Genomic DNA, 23,065 nt, shown 5'->3' on the forward strand with positions numbered 1-23,065 from the left:
GCTAATGTCAGTTTTACCAAATAAAAAGCATAATATAATGGTTAGATTAACGTTATTTAAACATGTGTTTTTTTACGTTGAGTGCGAAAATAAAAAGAACCAAAATAAAACTATAATTACATTTTTTATTGAGATTTTTTTTTTCTTTCCTCGGACCAAGATATTCTGATATCGGTCCGATATTGGATTCCAAGTTTTCACATCATCGCCAATACAATCCCATCCATCACACCAATATTGGCACGATATCAGACCAATATCGGATACGATATCGGGTCGATATCGGACCAATATTGGGTTCCGACATTGGGCCAATAAAGTTGACGTTAATTTAACGTTAATCTGATGAGCAAACTTGGAATCCAATATCCGACCGATATCAGGCAGATATCGGATATCTTGGTCCGAGATATCCAGCCAGCACCCCGATATCGGACCGATATCGGATTTCAAATCGGGTCGATATAGGATTACGACATTGGGCCAATATTGGATATAGGTCCGATACAAAGAACCAAAATAAAACTATAATTAAACTTTTTATTAGAATTTTTTTTCTCCCTCAGACCAAGATATCCCATATCTGCCCGATATCGGTCCGATATTGGATTCCAAGTTTGCTCATGAGATAAACGTTTAGTTTTTACGTTAATTTAACGTTAAATTAACATTAAATTAACGTTCATTAAAACAAAACCATAATATAAAGTTAAATTAAAGTTAATTTTCGTTTACGGCTAATGTCAATTTTACCAAATAAAAAGCACAATATAATGGTTAGATTCAAGTTATTCAAACGTGTGTTTTTTATGTTGAGTGCAAACATAAAAAGAACCACACATAAAAACGGTCATACACGTAAAATTCCACTCGTGCAAAAACACGAGTGTATGTGGGAGTTTCATCCCACGAATCCAGAAGAAGAAGAAGAAGGAAGTGTGCATGCTAACATGAAACAAAACAAAAGACAAATAAATAAAACCATTAGAAATATGTTGTGAGAATATGTTCTAAACATTTATTCATCATTTCCATGATATATATACTGTACATTTAAAAAAACACACACCATAAAACCATGATAAAAATGTCGGAAGTTGAATCAGTTCTAAAGTTTCTGGAAGTGAGTTTGGATACATGTATCCCACTTTTAGGTTCTGTACCTAGAAATTTACCAATTCTATTCCATCTTTTGGGTTTAAAAAAAATAGTCTTCGCACAGCTAGGTATCTTGTACATGTATCCGAATGATGCCAGAGACACAAGGAAAGATGAGGTTATTTGCAACACCACCAGCAGAGGAAGAAGTCATTCACTTTGCAGCAGCAGATAAAAAGAATTGTTGAATTTGAAGCAGGAGCAGACACAGAAGTTGTTGAATTTGTAGCGTCATCTGCAGACAAAGAAGTTGTTGAATTTGCAGCAGACGATATACTTGTTAAACCTGCAGCAGCAAACGAAGAAGTCATTCACTTTGCAGCAGCACCAGACAACAAGAATTGTTGAATTCGAAGCAGGAGCAGACAGAGAAGTTGTTAATGTTGAGTTTGCAGCAGACGATATATACTTGTTAAATCTGCAGCACCAGCCTTGGAAAAAGTTGTTGATACAACCAGTGCAGACGATGGCATGTCTGCAATAGGAGACTTTGAAGATCTGCTCCAAATGCTATGACATCTGCAAAGACAGAGAATGCAACAATCTTAAAACATAAAGAATTCAGTGTGATTTGAGAACTTCAGTGTAAACACTAGTATAATTATGTCTTCTTTGTTAATGCTCTTTGCTAAATATAGAACTGAAGGTAAATAAGGTTTACATTGTCTTTGCATTATGCCAATATTTGTTGAATTTACTTGTGTGTATATATATGCTAACTTTGATAGCATTCTTCTGTGTTTGAATGAAATGCTCTTAGTCAATACAGAATACAGAATACAGTATTTATTGAGCCAAGTGACATTAAAAAAACATTTAAAGCACAAGGAATTTAGCGTAGTGTTGGTAAAATCACGCACACACACACACCCACACACACACTGACACACACACATTCACTGACATACACACCAACACACACACGCCCACACTACAGCAGTCACGATCACACCATCACACGCAGGGCAGACATGAGGTAAAACAAATGACAATCATCTATTAAAAGAAAAAGTACAAAGAGTGGTCTAAGATGCTGGTGGAAGGGTCTACACAGAATACAATTTTATAATCTAATGCATAGTTAGAACTAGCCCATCCCCTCCACCCACCCACTCATGAATGACTAAAATAATGCAGCTAAAAATATAGAAAAAAATAAAAATCACACATCAAAGTCCCACTCAACCCCCCCCCCCCCCCTCCCCACCACCACCACCACCACCACCTAACACTGAGTGCTGCCTGGCATGGATAACAACCCCCCCCCCCTCCCCCCAACAAACACAGAACACCTTCCCGAAGTTTTTTCCAAGACTAAGACTGAGTAAGAGTAAGACAATAATATGTCAGTTGGACCTGGACTAAAAATATGTATAGGTCCAGATGTCCCGGCTACAACAAATTGTTCTGTCAGAAGACCTCTTATAGTTCTTTATGTCGAAATTGATGTGATGGTCGACCAGCCAAGATTTAGAACAATGCGTCATAAGCATGTATTAATGACCCCAGACCGAAGCCTGACAACAACACTGCCTTCTCTCATAAATGATTTTCAGTTATAAATATAATATGACTGCTGGAACATTCATCAAGCGTTAACGTGGATTTTACCTGCAAACACACACACACACACACACATACACACACACACACACACACACTTACTTGGCCTCAAAAGCCAGAATGTCACTTGTCAGGGTTGTAACTTGTAGTTTACATCCCTGTGAATGCTTTCTGGTATCCTCATGGTAATTCCTCCCACCCTGCAATGAAAGCATTGATGTGTGAGTTGCATTACAGTAGAGAACAGTGGTCAATCAAAACTTGTTTTAAGTGTCTTTGAAAAGACGATTTTCGAAAATAACTCTCTGAGATCTCTTATAAATGTTACTGTACAGTAATGGATTAGACCAGAAGCTGTGAGATTGAACAAATGTGAGACAGTGACAAAAGGTCAGGTGTCATGTCTACTGTCCCGAATGACACACGATTGCTGACATTTCACCATTGCCAAAAGAATAAACAAATAAGAAATAGGTAGAAAATGAATGTGAAAACTGACTTTGATTGTTGATCAGTATTTTCTATACCACTAACAAATAATCTACTTACACATAGCTGTTTGGCAAATGTATGTTGCATGGGACACACTGACATGAAAGTGGAAGATGTTTTTCCCTCTAGAGAAACTACATATCAAGTTACACTTTTTGTGCTCTTCCATTCCAGTTGGCAATCAATTGTTAACGCATGTTATTAGAAAAAATAGAACGAAAACAGATTAGATAGAATGAAAAATGTACTGGTGATGTCATTTGGGACATACTGACATGAACACGTCACCTTTTGTCATTGTCTCATGTGTGAAAATGTGTGGCAATTATCAGATTGACAGAGAGAGAGAGAGAGAGAGAGAGAGAGAGAGAGAGAGAGAGAGAGAGAGAGAGAGAGAGAGAGAGAGACAGACAGACAGACAGACAGGGAGAGAGAAACAGACAGAGAGACTGAAACTGAGAAAGACAGACAGAGCAAGAAACTAGAAAGACAGAAGGCAGGCAAGAAAGAGAAAGAGAGATAAATTCACCTTTCCAATCGTTATGCATGATATTGCTTTGATATTGGTGACTCGTATCAAAAATAAGTCAACAATCACAATGCCAACGGATTCTGAACTTATGAATATGATTATGAATTTACAACACAACACACAGTGAAGTAACACTAGTAACATTACCTGAAAGTTCCATTTGCCATTCGCTCAGCGTCATAAGATCTGTATTGTGTAGTCCTGATATATGCTGAAGTGCAGCATGTTATCTTATATCAGCAGACACACTGGCTTTGAAGTTGCAGGAGTGTTAAAAACGGTAAAAATACAGTACAAACTTTCTTGAGTTCGATTCGACAGAGAAAAGTCCGAGAGTAATGTCCCTTGGCGATCACGGGAGGTCACTCAGAATTACTTGTCCGGCAGTTACTGAGTAAACAAATGGCGAAATGCGTTGGGAAGATTGAAAACAGGCAGTTGCTAGAGCACTATGTAATACAACATCAGAAACGATCCTGACTGGACAGTCCAATACTAAGACAGAAGGAGGAAGACAGAACTGGACTGGTTTCAAGAGTGTTCCAAACAGTCGATCATCATGCATCACGTAAAACGTTGAGTGAGTATCGCCTATGCCCATGAACTTGGAAGATAGTCCCAGTCAGCACACGATATCGGGTCGATATCGGTCCGATATCGGATTTGACCGGATATCTCGGACCAAGATATCCGATATCGGTCCGATATCGGTCCGATATTGGATTCCAAGTTTGCTCATCAGATTAACGTTAAATTAATGTTAACTTTTTACGTTAATTAAGTTAACATTAATTTAATGTTAATCTGATGAGCAAACTTGGAATCCGATATCGGACCGATATCGGACCGATATCGGATATCTTGGTCCGAGATATCCGGTCAAATCCGATATCGGACCGATATCGGATTCCAAGTTAGCTCATCAGATTAACATTAAATTAATGTTAACTTTTTACGTTAATTAAGTTAACATTAATTCAATGTTAATCTGATGAGCAAACTTGGAATCCGATATCGGACCGATATCGGACCGATATCGGATTCCAAGTTTGCTCATCAGATTAACATTAAATTAATGTTAACTTTTTACTTTAATTAAGTTAACATTAATTTAATGTTAATCTGATGAGCAAACTTGGAATCCGATATCGGACCGATATCGGATATAACGTTAAATTAAAGTTAATTTTGTTTACGGCTAATGTCAGTTTTACCAAATAAAAAGCATAATATAATGGTTAGATTAACGTTATTTAAACATGTGTTTTTTTACGTTGAGTGCAAAAATAAAAAGAACCAAAATAAAACTATAATTAAATTTTTTATTGAGATTTTTTTTTTTATTCTCATATCGGTCCGATATTGGATTCCAAGTTTTCACATCATCGCCAATACAATCCCATCCATCACACCAATATTGGCCCGATATCAGACCAATATCGGATACGATATCGGACCGATATTGGATTCCGACATTGGGCCAATAAAGTTGACGTTAATTTAACGTTAATCTGATGAGCAAACTTGGAATCCAATATCCGACCGATATCAGGCAGATATCGGATATCTTGGTCCGAGATATCCAGCCAGCACCCCGATATCGGACCGATATCGGACCGATATCGGGATACGATATCGGGTCGATATCGGATCCCGATATCGGATTTCAAATCGGGTCGATATAGGATTACGACATTGGGCCAATATTGGATATAGGTCCGATACAAAGAACCAAAATAAAACTATAATTAAACTTTTTATTAGAATTTTTTTTCTCCCTCAGACCAAGATATCCCATATCTGCCCGATATCGGTCCGATATTGGATTCCAAGTTTGCTCATGAGATAAACGTTTAGTTTTTACGTTAATTTAACGTTAAATTAACATTAAATTAACGTTCATTAAAACAAAACCATAATATAAAGTTAAATTAAAGTTAATTTTCGTTTACGGCTAATGTCAATTTTACCAAATAAAAAGCACAATATAATGGTTAGATTCAAGTTATTCACACGTGTGTTTTTTATGTTGAGTGCAAACATAAAAAGAACCACACATAAAAACGGTCATACACGTAAAATTCCACTCGTGCAAAAACACGAGTGTACGTGGGAGTTTCATCCCACGAATCCAGAAGAAGAAGAAGAAGGAAGTGTGCATGCTAACATGAAACAAAACAAAAGACAAATAAATAAAACCATTAGAAATATGTTGTGAGAATATGTTCTAAACATTTATTCATCATTTCCATGATATATACTGTACATTTAAAAAAACACACACCATAAAACCATGATAAAAATGTCGGAAGTTGAATCAGTTCTAAAGTTTCTGGAAGTGAGTTTGGATACATGTATCCCACTTTTAGGTTCTGTACCTAGAAATTTACCAATTCTATTCCATCTTTTGGGTTTAAAAAAAATAGTCTTCGCACAGCTAGGTATCTTGTACATGTATCCGAATGATGCCAGAGACACAAGGAAAGATGAGGTTATTTGCAACACCACCAGCAGAGGAAGAAGTCATTCACTTTGCAGCAGCAGATAAAAAGAATTGTTGAATTTGAAGCAGGAGCAGACACAGAAGTTGTTGAATTTGTAGCGTCATCTGCAAACAAAGAAGTTGTTGAATTTGCAGCAGACAATATACTTGTTAAACCTGCAGCAGCAAACGAAGAAGTCATTCACTTTGCAGCAGCACCAGACAACAAGAATTGTTGAACTCGAAGCAGGAGCAGACAGATAAGTTGTTAATGTTGAGTTTGCAGCAGACGATATATACTTGTTAAATCTGCAGCACCAGCCTTGGAAAAAGTTGTTGATACAACCAGTGCAGACGATGGCATGTCTGCAATAGGAGACTTTGAAGATCTGCTCCAAATGCTATGACATCTGCAAAGACAGAGAATGCAACAATCTTAAAACATAAAGAATTCAGTGTGATTTGAGAACTTCAGTGTAAACACTATAATTATGTCTTCTTTGTTAATGCTCTTTGCTAAATATAGAACTGAAGGTAAATAAGGTTTACATTGTCTTTGCATTATGCCAATATTTGTTGAATTTACTTGTGTGTATATATATGCTAACTTTGATAGCATTCTTCTGTGTTTGAATGAAATGCTCTTAGTCAATGCTGCCTGGCATGGATAACAACCCCCCCCCTCCCCCCAACACACACAGAACACCTTCCCGAAGTTTTTTCCAAGACTAAGACTGAGTAAGAGTAAGACAATAATATGTCAGTTGGACCTGGACTAAAAATATGTATAGGTCCAGATGTCCCGGCTACAACAAATTGTTCTGTCAGAAGACCTCTTATAGTTCTTTATGTCGAAATTGATGTGATGGTCGACCAGCCAAGATTTAGAACAATGCGTCATAAGCATGTATTAATGACCCCAGACCGAAGCCTGACAACAACACTGTCTTCTCTCAGTCTCATAAATGATTTTCAGTTATAAATATAATATGACTGCTGGAACATTCATCAAGCGTTAACGTGGATTTTACCTGCAAACACACACACACACACACACACACACACACACACACACACACACACACACACACACACTTACTTGGCCTCAAAAGCCAGAATGTCACTTGTCAGGGTTGTAACTTGTAGTTTACATCCCTGTAGTGTGAATGCTTTCTGGTATCCTCATGGTAATTCCTCCCACCCTGCAATGAAAGCATTGATGTGTGAGTTGCATTACAGTAGAGAATAGTGGTCAATCAAAACTTGTTTTAAGTGTCTTTGAAAAGACGATTTTCGAAAATAACTCTCTGAGATCTCTTATAAATGTTACTGTACAGTAATGGATTAGACCAGAAGCTGTGAGATTGAACAAATGTGTGAAAATGTGTGGCAATTATCAGATTGACAGAGAGAAATAAAATATCAGAGAGAGAGAGAGACAGACAGACAGACAGACAGACAGACAGGGAGAGAGAAACAGACAGAGAGACTGAAACTGAGAAAGACAGACAGAGCAAGACACTAGAAATCAATCTAGAAAGACAGAAGGCAGGAAAGAAAGAGAAAGAGAGATAAATTCACCTTTCCAATCGTTATGCATGATATTGCTTTGATATTGGTGACTCGTATCAAAAATAAGTCAACAATCACAATGCCAACGGATTCTGAACTTATGAATATGATTATCAATATGATTATGAATTTACAACACAATTTACTGACCCACATGGAAAAGCACAGCATCCTCACCAACAACAACCATGGCTTCCGAAGCGGATACTCCTGTGAAACCCAGCTCCTAACTACCATGCACGACATCATGAAGTCCCATGACGCTGGTAGACAAGTTGATGTGGCAATCCTGGATTTTAGTAAGGCCTTTGATACCGTGCCCCATGGGAGGCTACTGAGCAAACTCCACCACTATGGAGTTAGGGGTCCGGTCCACCAGTGGATAACTTGCTTCCTCACCCAACGCAGTATGAGGGTGGTCCTGGAGGGTACGGAGTCCGAGGAAGTGACAGTCATGTCAGGGGTCCCACAGGGCACAGTGCTCGGCCCTTTGCTGTTCCTGTGCCACATCAATGACCTACCACAGTCTGTGAAATCAACGGTACGACTTTTCGCAGACGACTGCCTACTATACAGAGAGATACGCACCTTCCAGGACCACCTTACTCTCCAAGAGGACCTCAGACAACTGGAGCAGTGGGCACATAAATGGGGGATGAAATTCAACGCAAAGAAGTGCTACATCCTTAGTTCAAAGCCCACTTCCAACTTCTTCTACAACCTTGATGGAACAATCCTCAAGCAAGTTGACAAGAGCCCCTATCTCGGTGTCCAAATCTCATCCGACCTAAAGTGGTCACCACATGTGACGACCACCAGCAACAGAGCATCATCAACTCTTGGATTCCTCCGCCGAAATCTACGGAACTGCCCACAGACCTGCAGACGCACAGCATACATTGCCCTGGTACGATCAACCCTAGAGTATGCTGCAGTTGTATGGGATCCCCACCTGAAGCAAGACATCGAACGACTGGAGCGCGTACAACACAGAGCAGCCAGGTTCATCACCAAGGACTATAAGTCTAGAGAGCCTGGCTCTGTCACCAAGATGCTAAAGGACCTCGAGCTCACAACACTCCAAGAACGACGGCGCCAACATAGACTCACAACACTGTTCAAAATATCCACAGGGCAGATACCAGCACTCCCCCCCGAAAACTTCATCACCCCTGCAAAACAGACCCGCAGGAGGGTGAAGCCAACACAGTTTAGCGACTACAGTTCCAACAATGTGATCGAGAGGCAGGCCATCAACAACTCTAAAGGCCTAATCATACCACACTGCCGAACTGAACTGTTCAGACACTCATTTTTTGTAAAGACAGCTCAGGAGTGGAACCATCTAAGCGAGGAGGTGATAGGCTGCACATCAGCAAAAGCCTTTTCTACTGCCGTAGGAAACCTCCCTCCTCCCTCCTCCTCTTTTTAGGCCGCTGCGCCCACCAGTCCCGTCGCATATATAGCCAACTTGGCTCCTGCGACGTACTATACCAGAACCAGAACCAGAACCAGAAGTCACACAGTGAAGTAACATTACCTGAAAGTTCCATTTGCCATTCGCTCAGCGTCATAAGATCTGTATTGTGTAGTCCTGATATATGCTGAAGTGCAGCATGTTATCTTATATCAGCAGACACACTGGCTTTGAAGTTGCAGGAGTGTTAAAAACGGTAAAAATACAGTACAAACTTTCTTGAGTTCGATTCGACAGAGAAAAGTCCGAGAGTAATGTCCCTTGGCGATCACGGGAGGTCACTCAGAATTACTTGTCCGGCAGTTACTGAGTAAACAAATGGCGAAATGCGTTGGGAAGATTGAAAACAGGCAGTTGCTAGAGCACTATGTTATACAACATCAGAAACGATCCTGACTGGACAGTCCAATACTAAGACAGAAGGAGGAAGACAGAACTGGACTGGTTTCAAGAGTGTTCCAAACAGTCGATCATCATGTAAAACGTTGAGTGAGTATCGCCTATGCCTATGAACTTGGAAGATAGTTTTGCTAATTATTGAGACTTGATGTATTTTTTTTTCTTGGAATATATATGAGACAAAAAAGTGTGTTTGTTTCTTAGGTGTGTGTGTGTGTCACTGTGTGTGTTTGTGTCACTGTGTGTGTTTAGGTGGTTGCTGATTTTCTTTATTGTTGTTGTAAAAATAAAATGGTGATTTTAACTAAGAATCCTTTTATGGTTCTGTTGTGCATAATAAACAGTTTTTATTCTTTCAGATTTATAAAAATACCTCTCTACACACACACACACACAGACACACACACACACATTGAATGTAGACAAATAAATCTGCCAGTGATGGAAGAAATGGTGAAGAACAAATGAAAGGTGAGGGAGGTTTTGCAGACAGCATGTCTCCTTATGAAAGCACAAACATGTTCATACAATGTCAACATTTTATATGATCATCTTGTTGCGTCATACTCATAACGGTTAATCTTTTTACTGCAGCTGGCCGTGAGGAAGCGCCATATTCAAACCGACAACAAGCAATTCGAACAGGTGCTTGCCAAGTGGTTGACAGGATTGTCGGATCGTCTACATGGTGGGAGGATGTCGAAGATCAACACAGAAAACGAGGACGAGGACTAAGATGAAGATGGTAAATAAAATTAGTGCTAATGTGCTGACAGCCAGCAAGGAACACGCCTCTCGGATTCACTCTCTCTTCATTTTGTGTTATTTTGCCTCTACATGATATAATGCCTCTACATATATATATGATATAATGCCTCTGCAAGGATTCCCTAGGCCTACTGTTTTGGAACAAATGCTATGTGCAATTATGTCGGAGAATGGGCTGACATCGTTCAATACCGACTGTTGTGGCGACTGAACAATGGCGATACTGCGTTTTTGATGTTCGACAAAGGCGGCCATGAAAAAGTGCGTCGGTGGTGCTACGTTGTGTGTCTCCAACTTTCAATCGCAGCTGACAGTGTCAGATTCAGGCTGTATGGTGCGGAGTGATGTTGTTGCGAGTGACGCTGATAGGCGGAAGGTGACAGACGATGCCAGATATGACGGAGACAAAGAACATCAATGGTCTAACCTAGCTGATATGTTTCAGAGGATGAGCGAGGAAAGCACCGTGAGGATAAAAGAGATGGTCTGAACATTTCCCGTTCCCCACCCTTGTGAAGAATTGGAGCGTAACAATCATTTGTTTTGATTATCATGACTGGACAGAACCGTTGCGTGACCAGTCCGTTGTTTGTTGCAAATCGAAAGACTTATTTAGTTATATTGATTTCATAACTGGTTATCCGTTTGCGACGATTTTCCCGTCTCCTTTGTGTTTATTTAATTCATGCGTTTTGTGAAGTTATTGTTATTTCCCTATTCCAAGGGGGCTATCGCCTTATGGAATTAAATACTTTGACTTTGATGGGTCACATGAATCGTGACACTCCATAATTATTCGGTGGGGACCCATTGGTTAGTGGTCTGCTCTGCAATGCTGTGAGTCATGGGTTCAAGCCCGTCCTTTGGCAGCAGAGTGGATGAGTTATCTTATCACAAGGTCAGTTATTAATTGTATTAACTGTTGAATTTTAATTGATAGTTGTAATTTGTTTATGTTGCATTGGTAACTTATGTGTTTTCAATGATACAGTTGGTTATTAAATTATTCTCATTCTGCCTTTGACTCACTTTCATTTGTACTTGTGTGACAATGTTTATTGACTCACTTTCATTTGTACTTGTGTGACAATGTTTATCAACTACTTCATCTTATCATTTCTGTCTCCTTTTAAATTTTCTTCTGTTCTTGGGCCAGAAATCTAATATTTACGGATTACAGCAAGTTTTAGTGCAGGTCAAAGACGAACAAGTGCGAAAGCAATTGCCAAGCATGTTTTCATTAGTCAAGAAGTAAAGTCAGAGGTTCAAAGATGATCAGATAATTAATGCCAACTATTCGCTGGTTTTGCTTCATCGACTCTGCGGGCAGCTTCCAGGAAACCAAAGTTTTCAGGTTCCGGGGGAAGTATGGTTGCAAAGCTGAAACTTAAAGGAATTGACGGAAGGGCACCACCAGAGCACCATAGAAGGGCACCACCCTTATCGGTTCCCGATATCGGTCCATTATTGGTTCCCGATGTTAGGCCGATATCAATTCTCTATATCGTACCGATATCGGACCAATATTAGTCCAATGTCGGAATCCGATATCGACCCGATATCGTCCCGATTTGCAATCCGATATCGGTCCGATATCGGGATCCGATATCAAACTGATATCGACCTGATTTGCAATCTGATATCGGGATCTGATATCGGGATCCGATATCGATTCTCTATATCCCCAGCCAGCACCCCGATATCGGTCCGATATCGGACCGATATCGGATACGATATCGGGTCGATATTGGATTCCGATATCGGTCCGATATCGGATTGCAAATCGGGTCGATATCGGACCGATATCGGATTACGACATCGGACCGATATCGACCCGATATCGACCCGATATCGGTCCGATATAGAGAATCGGTATCGGCCTCATATCAGATCCTGATATCGGCGCGATATCAAATCCCGATGTCAGATTGCAAATTGGGTTGATACCGGGTCAATATCGGATTACGACATTGGTCCGATATCGGTCCGATATCGGTCCGATATAGAGAATCGATATCAGATCCTGATAGGGGACCGATATCGGATTGCAAATCCGGTCGATATCGGACCGATATCGGATTACGACATCGGACCGATATCGACCCGATATCGACCCGATATCGGTCCGATATAGAGAATCGGTATCGGCCTCATATCAGATCCCGATATCGGCGCAATATCAAATCCCGATGTCAGATTGCAAATTGGGTTGATACCGGGTCAATATCGGATTACGACATTGGTCCGATATCGGTCCGATATCGGATTACAACATCGGACCGATATCGACCCGATATCGGTCCGATATAGAGAATCGGTATCGGCCTCATATCAGATCCCGATATCGGCGCGATATCAAATCCCGATGTCAGATTGCAAATTGGGTTGATACCGGGTCGATATCGGATTACGACATTGGTCCGATATCGGTCCGATATCGGTACGATATAGAGAATCAATATCAGATCCCGATATCAGATTGCAAAATCAGGTCGATATCGGATCCCGATATCGGACCGATATCGGATCCCGATATCGGACTGCAAATCGGGACGATATCGGGTCGATATCGGATTCCGACATTGGACTAATATTGGTCCGATATCGGTACGATATAGAGAATTGATATCGGCCTAACATCGGGAACCAATAATGGACCGATATCGGGAACCGATAAGGGTGGTGCCCTTCTATGGTGCCCTGGTGGTGCCCTTCCGTCAATTCCTTTAAGTTTCAGCTTTGCAACCATACTTCCCCCGGAACCTGAAAACTTTGGTTTCCTGGAAGCTGCCCGCAGAGTCGATGAAGCAAAACCAGCGAATAGTTGGCATTAATTATCTGATCATCTTTGAACCTCTGACTTTACTTCTTGACTAATGAAAACATGCTTCATGCTTGGCAATTGCTTTCGCACTTGTTCGTCTTTGACCTGCACTAAAACTTGCTGTAATCCGTAAATATTAGATTTCTGGCCCAAGAACAGAAGAAAATTTAAAAGGAGACAGAAATGATAAGATGAAGTAGTTGATAAACATTGTCACACAAGTTCAAATGAAAGTGAGTCAATAAACATTGTCACACAAGTACAAATGAAAGTGAGTCAAAGGCAGAATGAGAATAATTTAATAACCAACTGTATCATTGAAAACACATAAGTTACCAATGCAACATAAACAAATTACAACTATCAATTAAAATTCAACAGTTAATACAATTAATAACTGACCTTGTGATAAGATAACTCATCCACTGAAATGTCATCCACTCTGCTGCCAAAGGACGGGCTTGAACCCATGACTCACAGCATTGCAGAGCAGACCACTAACCAATGGGTCCCCACCGAATAATTATGGAGTGTCACGATTCATGTGACCCATCAAAGTCAAAGTATTTAATTCCATAAGGCGATAGCCCCCTTGGAATAAGGAAATAACAATAACTTCACAAAACGCATGAATCAAATTAACACAAAGGAGACGGGAAAATCGTCGCAAACGGATAACCAGTTATGAAATCAATTATAACTAAATCAGTCTTTCGATTTGCAACAAACAACGGACTGGTCACGCAACGGTTCTGTCCAGTCATGATAATCAAAACAAATGATTGTTACGCTCCAATTCTTCACAAGGGTGGGGAACGGGAAATGTTCAGACCATCTCTTTTATCCTCACGGTGCTTTCCTCGCTCATCCTCTGAAACATATCAGCTAGGTTAGACCATTGATGTTCTTTGTCTCCGTCATATCTGGCATCGTCTGTCACCTTCCGCCTATCAGCGTCACTCGCAACAACATCACTCCGCACCATACAGCCTGAATCTGACACTGTCAGCTGCGATTGAAAGTTGGAGACACACAACATAGCACCACCGACGCACTTTTTCATGGCCGCCTTTGTCGAACATCAAAAACGCAGTATCGCCATTGTTCAGTCGCCACAACAGTCGGTATTGAACGATGTCAGCCCATTCTCCGACATAATTGCACATAGCATTTGTTCCAAAACAGTAGGCCTAGGGAATCCTTGCAGAGGCATTATATCATATACATATATGTAGAGGCATTATATCATGTAGAGGCAAAATAACACAAAATGAAGAGAGAGTGAATCCGAGAGGCGTGTTCCTTGCTGGCTGTCAGCACATTAGCACTAATTTTATTTACCATCTTCATCTTAGTCCTCGTCCTCGTTTTCTGTGTTGATCTTCGACATCCTCCCACCATGTAGACGATCCGACAATCCTGTCAACCACTTCGCAAGCACCTGTTCGAATTGCTTGTTGTCGGTTTGAATATGGCGCTTCCTCACGGCCAGCTGCAGTAAAAAGATTAACCGTTATGAGTATGACGCAACAAGATGATCATATAAAATGTTGACATTGTATGAACATGTTTGTGCTTTCATAAGGAGACATGCTGTCTGCAAAACCTCCCTCACCTTTCATTTGTTCTTCACCATTTCTTCCATCACTGGCAGATTTATTTGTCTACATTCAATGTGTGTGTGTGTGTGTGTGTGTGTGTGTGTGTGTGTGTGTGTGTGTGTGTGTGTGTGTGTGTGTAGAGAGGTATTTTTTATAAATCTGAAAGAATAAAAACTGTTTATTATGCACAACAGAACCATAAAAGGATTCTTAGTTAAAATCACCATTTTATTTTTACAACAACAATAAAGAAAATCAGCAACCACCTAAACACACACAGTGACACAAACACACACAGTGACACACACACACACCTAAGAAACAAACACACTTTTTAGTCTCATATATTCCAAGAGACAAAAATACATCAAGTCTCAATAATTAGCAAAACTATCTTCCAAGTTCATAGGCATAGGCGATACTCACTCAACGTTTTACGTGATGCATGATGATCGACTGTTTGGAACACTCTTGAAACCAGTCCAGTTCTGTCTTCCTCCTTCTGTCTTAGTATTGGACTGTCCAGTCAGGATCGTTTCTGATGTTGTATAACATAGTGCTCTAGCAACTGCCTGTTTTCAATCTTCCCAACGCATTTCGCCATTTGTTTACTCAGTAACTGCTGGACAAGTAATTCTGAGTGACCTCCCGTGATCGCCAAGGGACATTACTCTCGGACTTTTCTCTGTCGAATCGAACTCAAGAAAGTTTGTACTGTATTTTTTACCGTTTTTAACACTCCTGCAACTTCAAAGCCAGTGTGTCTGCTGATATAAGATAACATGCTGCACTTCAGCATATATCAGGACTACACAATACAGATCTTATGACGCTGAGCGAATGGCAAATGGAACTTTCAGGTAATGTTACTTCACTGTGTGACTTGTGTTGTAAATTCATAATCATATTCATAAGTTCAGAATCCGTTGGCATTGTGATTGTTGACTTATTTTTGATACGAGTCACCAATATCAAAGCAATATCATGCATAACGATTGGAAAGGTGAATTTATTTCTCTTTCTTTCCTGCCTTCTGTCTTTCTAGTTTCTTGTTCTGTCTGTCTTTCTCAGTTTCAGTCTCTCTGTCTGTTTCTCTCTCCCTGTCTGTCTGCCAGTGTCTGTCTGTCTGTCTGTCTGTCTGTCTGTCTGTCTGTCTCTCTCTCTCTCTCTCTCTCTCTCTCTCTCTCTCTCTCTCTCTCTCTCTCTCTCTCTCTCTCTCTCTGATATTTTATTTCTCTCTGTCAATCTGATAATTGCCACACATTTTCACACATTTGTTCAATCTCACAGCTTCTGGTCTAATCCATTACTGTACAGTAACATTTATAAGAGATCTCAGAGAGTTATTTTCGAAAATCGTCTTTTCAAAGACACCTTAAACAAGTTTTGATTGACCACTGTTCTCTACTGTAATGCAACTCACACATCAATGCTTTCATTGCAGGGTGGGAGGAATTACCATGAGGATACCAGAAAGCATTCACAGGGATGTAAACTACAAGTTACAACCCTGACAAGTGACATTCTGGCTTTTGACGCCAAGTAAGTGTGTGTGTGTATGTGTGTGTGTGTGTGTGTGTGTGTTTGCAGGTAAAATCCATGTTAACGCTTGATGAATGTTCCAGCAGTCATATTATATTTATAACTGAAAATCATGTATGAGAGAAGGCAGTGTTGTTGTCAGGCTTCGGTCTGGGGTCATTAATACATGCTTATGACGCATTGTTCTAAATCTTGGCTGGTCGACCATCACATCAATTTCGACATAAAGAACTATAAGAGGTCTTCTGACAGAACAATTTGTTGTAGCCGGGACATCTGGACCTATACATGGCCCAAAGTCAGAATAGGTGTCCATTTTTGTGACATACAAAATCAATTTTAAAAATGAACATTTTCTTTGTTTTGAAATTAGAGATGTATTTTAGAGCATAAATACGCAAGGAACAGCTATGATTTAAGAAAACTCATGTTTGATCACTTCACAGATTCAGGTTTAAAAGTTTGCAGGAGTTCATAACTTCACACCGTCACAAAATTTAGACTTGTTAAATCATTGTTGCTACATGTATTGGGTCTGTTTTAGACATCTGAGCAAATTGCTACAGCAAATTACTTTGCATTTCAAGCAAGTTAAACTTGTTTTGGCCACGCATGATGCAGATGTGAACTCCATTAATGGGAAGTTCATAACTTCACATAATTTACTTTTATTGGTATAATAAATTTAATTTATACAGGCAGGAAACAATTTGTTTTGTTTTTTAATCTGAAAAAGGTGAGCTGGAACATGAAGGTAATTTTTGAAGATGAAGTGTGGAGAAGATTTTTTGGTTATCTGTATTATTTATAGAAATTAATATTGTCACAATTTTTTCACAGCAAATATTGGCATAAGTTGTCATTAAATCTACAATGTTGCTGTTTTTGTGCAAAATGTGCTTGAAAAGTACCATCAAAAGGATTTCAATACACCAAAATGTTTGTCTGACTCAAAGAGTTGGCAGAAACTGAAAGTTTTTTTAGAATGTCCTAGGAGTTCATAACTTCACACTGTGACATCACAAACTATGGCTAATTCAAACCAAAGTAAGAAAGTGCATATGTCATCTTATTTTCTCTCCAGCGACTCTTTGTAATCAACATACAACTAAGTAATAAAAGTAAAACATTTGTGAAAACAAACGATAACAAAAATCATAAAATGTGAGCGTGCGCATAACTTCACAAGAATTTTTGTTATGTTGGTCTCTAGTACAGTTACTGTATAATATATTTGCAAAACAATGACAAACTGAGAACACAGAGTTATAGTATAGGCTAAAGCTGCACTTATATTACAAAATCAGATTTTAATTGCCAAAATAAAACAAATTGTTTGAAACTTGTGAAAGTTCATAACTTCACATCAATCACACATTTATACTAAAATAACTAACTAAAGTCTCTTGCAAATAATTCTAAACAACTTAATGATTTACTTAACCAAACTCAGTCATGAAAACTGTTACCGAAATCATTATTTAGTTAGTGTTTATGTCAGCTGACTGTGTGTTCATAACTTCACATCATTTATTTAACTGAAAAGCTACGTACTAAAATCTGCTGGTAAATTAAAATAAAAATGACATCAAACTGTAACAGCCTACTCTGGAGAAGAGCAGCACATCATTTGAGGTAGTGATTTAGTGTAGTAAATTAATTATTGTGTATAAATCATACTCATGGCATGTGTTCATAACTTCACACCGTGGGGCTGAGGGTCAGTTGATGTGAAGTTATGTACACCGTGCAGTCAACCCAGATTCATGCTGGAATTATCAAAATGTAATTTTGAGGGTTGATATTCAGAAAACTTCTTACAAAATGTCCAGATAAAGTCAAATGTACTCTTTTGCTATTAACAAGGCATTATTTTAAACACGCCCTTGAAAAATGAGCTTGAGTTATGTGAAGTTATGAACTTCATGACAAAACGGCTAAGTACTTCAGAAAGAAACAGTCAGCAGCCAGTAGATTCTTTTTGTGATGAAAATCATGGTACAGTGTAATTTGGAAACTGAAAATAGTCATTTTACATATATTTTGGGTTTTGACATGAGTTAGTAACTCTCACATAAAAATAGTGCGCAAGACACAGAGAAAATGGCTAACTAAAGCATACTGCTTGACTTTAGTGACAAAAATTGCTTAGTATCTAAACCTAATGTACTTTTATATGCAAAATTGCTGTTCCACTACAACCTTAACTTTCATGGCTAGCATTTAAGGACAAAAAACACTCTCAGTGGAGATAGTAGGAAAGTTCATAACTTTCTCACAAGAATTTTTTATTTCTCAATTACTCAAACACCAATGAATGAACTTGATGCAAACTTTCAGTGTGACTGCTGCTAGTGGATCCAAATGCATTACAAAGCTAGGTGTTCCCCAACCAGTCAATTTACTCTTTTTATAAGGCAAAAGGTTGGAAAGTTCATAACTCTTTTTTCACAAGAAAATCTGCACGTAAACTTCAAACTACTTTTGAACATGCAAAAACAAGTCAAACAACCCTTGTTATGTTTTATACCTCTGCAAAACATACTGTAAAATACTTTTTTACAAAAATATATCAGGTTTCAATCTTTAATTATTATTTAGAGCTGATCAGTGAACAAAAATGAAGTCTTACGGAAATAGTTATGAACTTTCTGTGAAATTTTGTCTCCCCATTTTCTGCAGGCTCACTGACAAAATTCAAAAACTTTGCTTTGTCAAAGGTACATTTGAGTTTTACTGGCTCAGTGAAAAGTCATTCATGACATTCTGTCCCATAAATATGACAGAGTAGACCATGTTTCAATATGCTGAAAGGTCATGTCACAAAAAATGGCCAAAATGTAGTGCTGCTGACTTCAGATAATGTCGACATTTTCATTAAAAACAACAACTGAGCACACAATGTTTCTCTAGGTGTGTACTTCATACTTTTTTTTACAAGTCTCATTAATCTTTACAAGGATTTTATTTTTCTTTGATGTACAAATCAGGTTAGAGCAAAGGTTGCACAGCTATTTCAGCTGTGGACACCATTTCAGACTTAAGGCCACATATTTTTAGTCCAGGTCCAACTGACATATTATTGTCTTACTCTTACTCAGTCTTAGTCTTGGAAAAAACTTCGGGAAGGTGTTCTGTGTGTGTTGGGGGGAGGGGGGGGGTTGTTATCCATGCCAGGCAGCATTGACTAAGAGCATTTCATTCAAACACAGAAGAATGCTATCAAAGTTAGCATATATATACACACAAGTAAATTCAACAAATATTGGCATAATGCAAAGACAATGTAATTGTAAACCTTATTTACCTTCAGTTCTATATTTAGCAAAGAGCATTAACAAAGAAGACATAATTATAGTGTTTACACTGGAGTTCTCAAATCACACTGAATTCTTTATGTTTTAAGATTGTTGCATTCTCTGTCTTTGCAGATGTCATAGCATTTGGAGCAGATCTTCAAAGTCTCCTATTGCAGACATGCCATCGTCTGCACTGGTTGTATCAACAACTTTTTCCAAGGCTGGTGCTGCAGATTTAACAAGTATATATCGTCTGCTGCAAACTCAACATTAACAACTTCTCTGTCTGCTCCTGCTTCGAATTCAACAATTCTTGTTGTCTGGTGCTGCTGCAAAGTGAATGACTTCTTCGTTTGCTGCTGCAGGTTTAACAAGTATATCGTCTGCTGCAAATTCAACAACTTCTTTGTCTGCAGATGACGCTACAAATTCAACAACTTCTGTGTCTGCTCCTGCTTCAAATTCAACAATTCTTTTTATCTGCTGCTGCAAAGTGAATGACTTCTTCCTCTGCTGGTGGTGTTGCAAATAACCTCATCTTTCCTTGTGTCTCTGGCATCATTCGGATACATGTACAAGATACCTAGCTGTGCGAAGACTATTTTTTTTAAACCCAAAAGATGGAATAGAATTGGTAAATTTCTAGGTACTTACCCACCAACATCGAACGCAGAAGAAGAAGAAGGTACAGAACCTAAAAGTGGGATACATGTATCCAAACTCACTTCCAGAAACTTTAGAACTGATTCAACTTCCGACATTTTTATCATGGTTTTATCATTATGGTGTGTTTTTTTTTAAATGTACAGTATATATATCATGGAAATGATGAATAAATGTTTAGAACATATTCTCACAACATATTTCTAATGGTTTTATTTATTTGTCTTTTGTTTTGTTTCATGTTAGCATGCACACTTCCTTCTTCTTCTTCTGGATTCGTGGGATGAAACTCCCACGTACACTCGTGTTTTTGCACGAGTGGAATTTTACGTGTATGACCGTTTTTATGTGTGGTTCTTTTTATGTTTGCACTCAACATAAAAAACACACGTTTGAATAACTTGAATCTAACCATTATATTGTGCTTTTTATTTGGTAAAATTGACATTAGCCGTAAACGAAAATTAACTTTAATTTAACTTTATATTATGGTTTTGTTTTAATGAACGTTAATTTAATGTTAATTTAACGTTAAATTAACGTAAAAACTAAACGTTTATCTCATGAGCAAACTTGGAATCCAATATCGGACCGATATCGGGCAGATATGGGATATCTTGGTCTGAGGGAGAAAAAAAATTCTAATAAAAAGTTTAATTATAGTTTTATTTTGGTTCTTTGTATCGGACCTATATCCAATATTGGCCCAATGTCGTAATCCTATATCGACCCGATTTGAAATCCGATATCGGGATCCGATATCGACCCGATATCGTATCCCGATATCGGTCCGATATCGGTCCGATATCGGGGTGCTGGCTGGATATCTCGGACCAAGATATCCGATATCTGCCTGATATCGGTTGGATATTGGATTCCAAGTTTGCTCATCAGATTAACGTTAAATTAACGTCAACTTTATTGGCCCAATGTCGGAATCCAATATCGGTCCGATATCGACCCGATATCGTATCCGATATTGGTCTGATATCGTGCCAATATTGGTGTGATGGATGGGATTGTATTGGCGATGATGTGAAAACTTGGAATCCAATATCGGACCGATATCAGAATATCTTGGTCCGAGGAAAAAAAAAAAAAATCTCAATAAAAAATTTAATTATAGTTTTATTTTGGTTCTTTTTATTTTCGCACTCAACGTAAAAAAACACATGTTTAAATAACGTTAATCTAACCATTATATTATGCTTTTTATTTGGTAAAACTGACATTAGCCGTAAACAAAATTAACTTTAATTTAACGTTATATCCGATATCGGTCCGATATCGGATTCCAAGTTTGCTCATCAGATTAACATTAAATTAATGTTAACTTAATTAACGTAAAAAGTTAACATTAATTTAATGTTAATCTGATGAGCAAACTTGGAATCCGATATCGGTCCGATATCGGTCCGATATCGGATTCCAAGTTTGCTCATCAGATTAACATTAAATTAATGTTAACTTAATTAACGTAAAAAGTTAACATTAATTTAATGTTAATCTGATGAGCAAACTTGGAATCCGATATCGGTCCGATATCGGTCCGATATCGGATTCCAAATTTGCTCATCAGATTAACATTAAATTAATGTTAACTTAATTAACGTAAAAAGTTAACATTAATTTAACGTTAATCTGATGAGCAAACTTGGAATCCAATATCGGACCGATATCGGACCGATATCGGATATCTTGGTCCGAGATATCCGGTCAAATCCGATATCGGACCGATATCGACCCGATATCGTGTGCTGACTGGGTCGTACCGATATCGGACCAATGTCGTAATCCGATATCGACCCGGTATCAACCCAATTTGCAATCTGACATCGGGATTTGATATCGCGCCGATATCGGTATCTGATATGAGGTCGATACCAATTCTCTATATCGGACCGATATCGACCCGATATCGACCCGATATCGGTCCGATGTCGTAATCCGATATTGGTCCGATATCGACCGGATTTGCAATCCGATATCGGTCCGCTATCGGGATCTGATATCGATTCTCTATATCGAACCAATATCGGACCAATATCGGACCGATATCGGACCAATGTCGTAATCCGATATTGACCCGGTATCAACCCAATTTGCAATCTGACATCGGGATTTGATATCACGCCGATATCGGGATCTGATATGAGGCCGATACCGATTCTCTATATCGGACCGATATCGGGTCGATATCGGGTCGATATCGGTCCGATGTTGTAATCCGATATCGGTCCGATATCGACCCGATTTGCAATCCGATATCGGACCGATATCGGAATCCGATATCGACCCGATATCGTATCCGATATCGGTCCGATATCGGACCGATATCGGGGTGCTGGCTGGGGTTTTGATATTGAGACTTGATGTATTTTTTTCTCTTGGAATATATGAGACTAAAAAGTGTGTTTGTTTCTTAGGTGTGTGTGTGTGTCACTGTGTGTGTTTGTGTCACTGTGTGTGTTTAGGTGGTTGCTGATTTTCTTTATTGTTGTTGTAAAAATAAAATGGTGATTTTAACTAAGAATCCTTTTATGGTTCTGTTGTGCATAATAAACAGTTTTTATTCTTTCAGATTTATAAAAATACCTCTCTACACACACACACACACACACACACACACACACACACACACACACACATTGAATGTAGACAAATAAATCTGCCAGTGATGGAAGAAATGGTGA

The 23,065-nt window shown here is 38.8% G+C and overlaps 1 protein-coding gene and 3 long non-coding RNA genes across 6 annotated transcripts in view; 1 reads left to right on the forward strand and 3 right to left on the reverse strand.

Moving 5' to 3' along the window:
* The window catches only part of LOC138975778 (sulfotransferase 1E1-like), a 39,921-nt gene that overhangs the window by 13,535 nt on the left and 3,321 nt on the right, over positions 1-23,065 (reverse strand). The gene's annotated exons all lie outside the window — the stretch shown is intronic.
* On the reverse strand, positions 992-3,933 carry LOC138975773 (uncharacterized). The gene is made up of 3 exons (XR_011458744.1): positions 3,893-3,933; positions 2,824-2,921; positions 992-1,677 (listed from the first exon to the last, which is right to left on the reverse strand). It is a non-coding gene; the product is annotated as an uncharacterized lncRNA (long non-coding RNA).
* Positions 13,551-15,569, reverse strand: LOC138975775 (uncharacterized). Its single transcript, XR_011458746.1, has 2 exons — positions 15,295-15,569; positions 13,551-14,759 (listed from the first exon to the last, which is right to left on the reverse strand). It is a non-coding gene; the product is annotated as an uncharacterized lncRNA (long non-coding RNA).
* On the forward strand, positions 15,590-20,509 carry LOC138975774 (uncharacterized). The gene is made up of 4 exons (XR_011458745.1): positions 15,590-15,728; positions 16,313-16,410; positions 19,842-20,355; positions 20,395-20,509. It is a non-coding gene; the product is annotated as an uncharacterized lncRNA (long non-coding RNA).

This window comes from Littorina saxatilis, linkage group LG9 (genome assembly GCF_037325665.1).
Source record: "Littorina saxatilis isolate snail1 linkage group LG9, US_GU_Lsax_2.0, whole genome shotgun sequence".
Classification (NCBI taxonomy): domain Eukaryota; kingdom Metazoa; phylum Mollusca; class Gastropoda; order Littorinimorpha; family Littorinidae; genus Littorina; species Littorina saxatilis.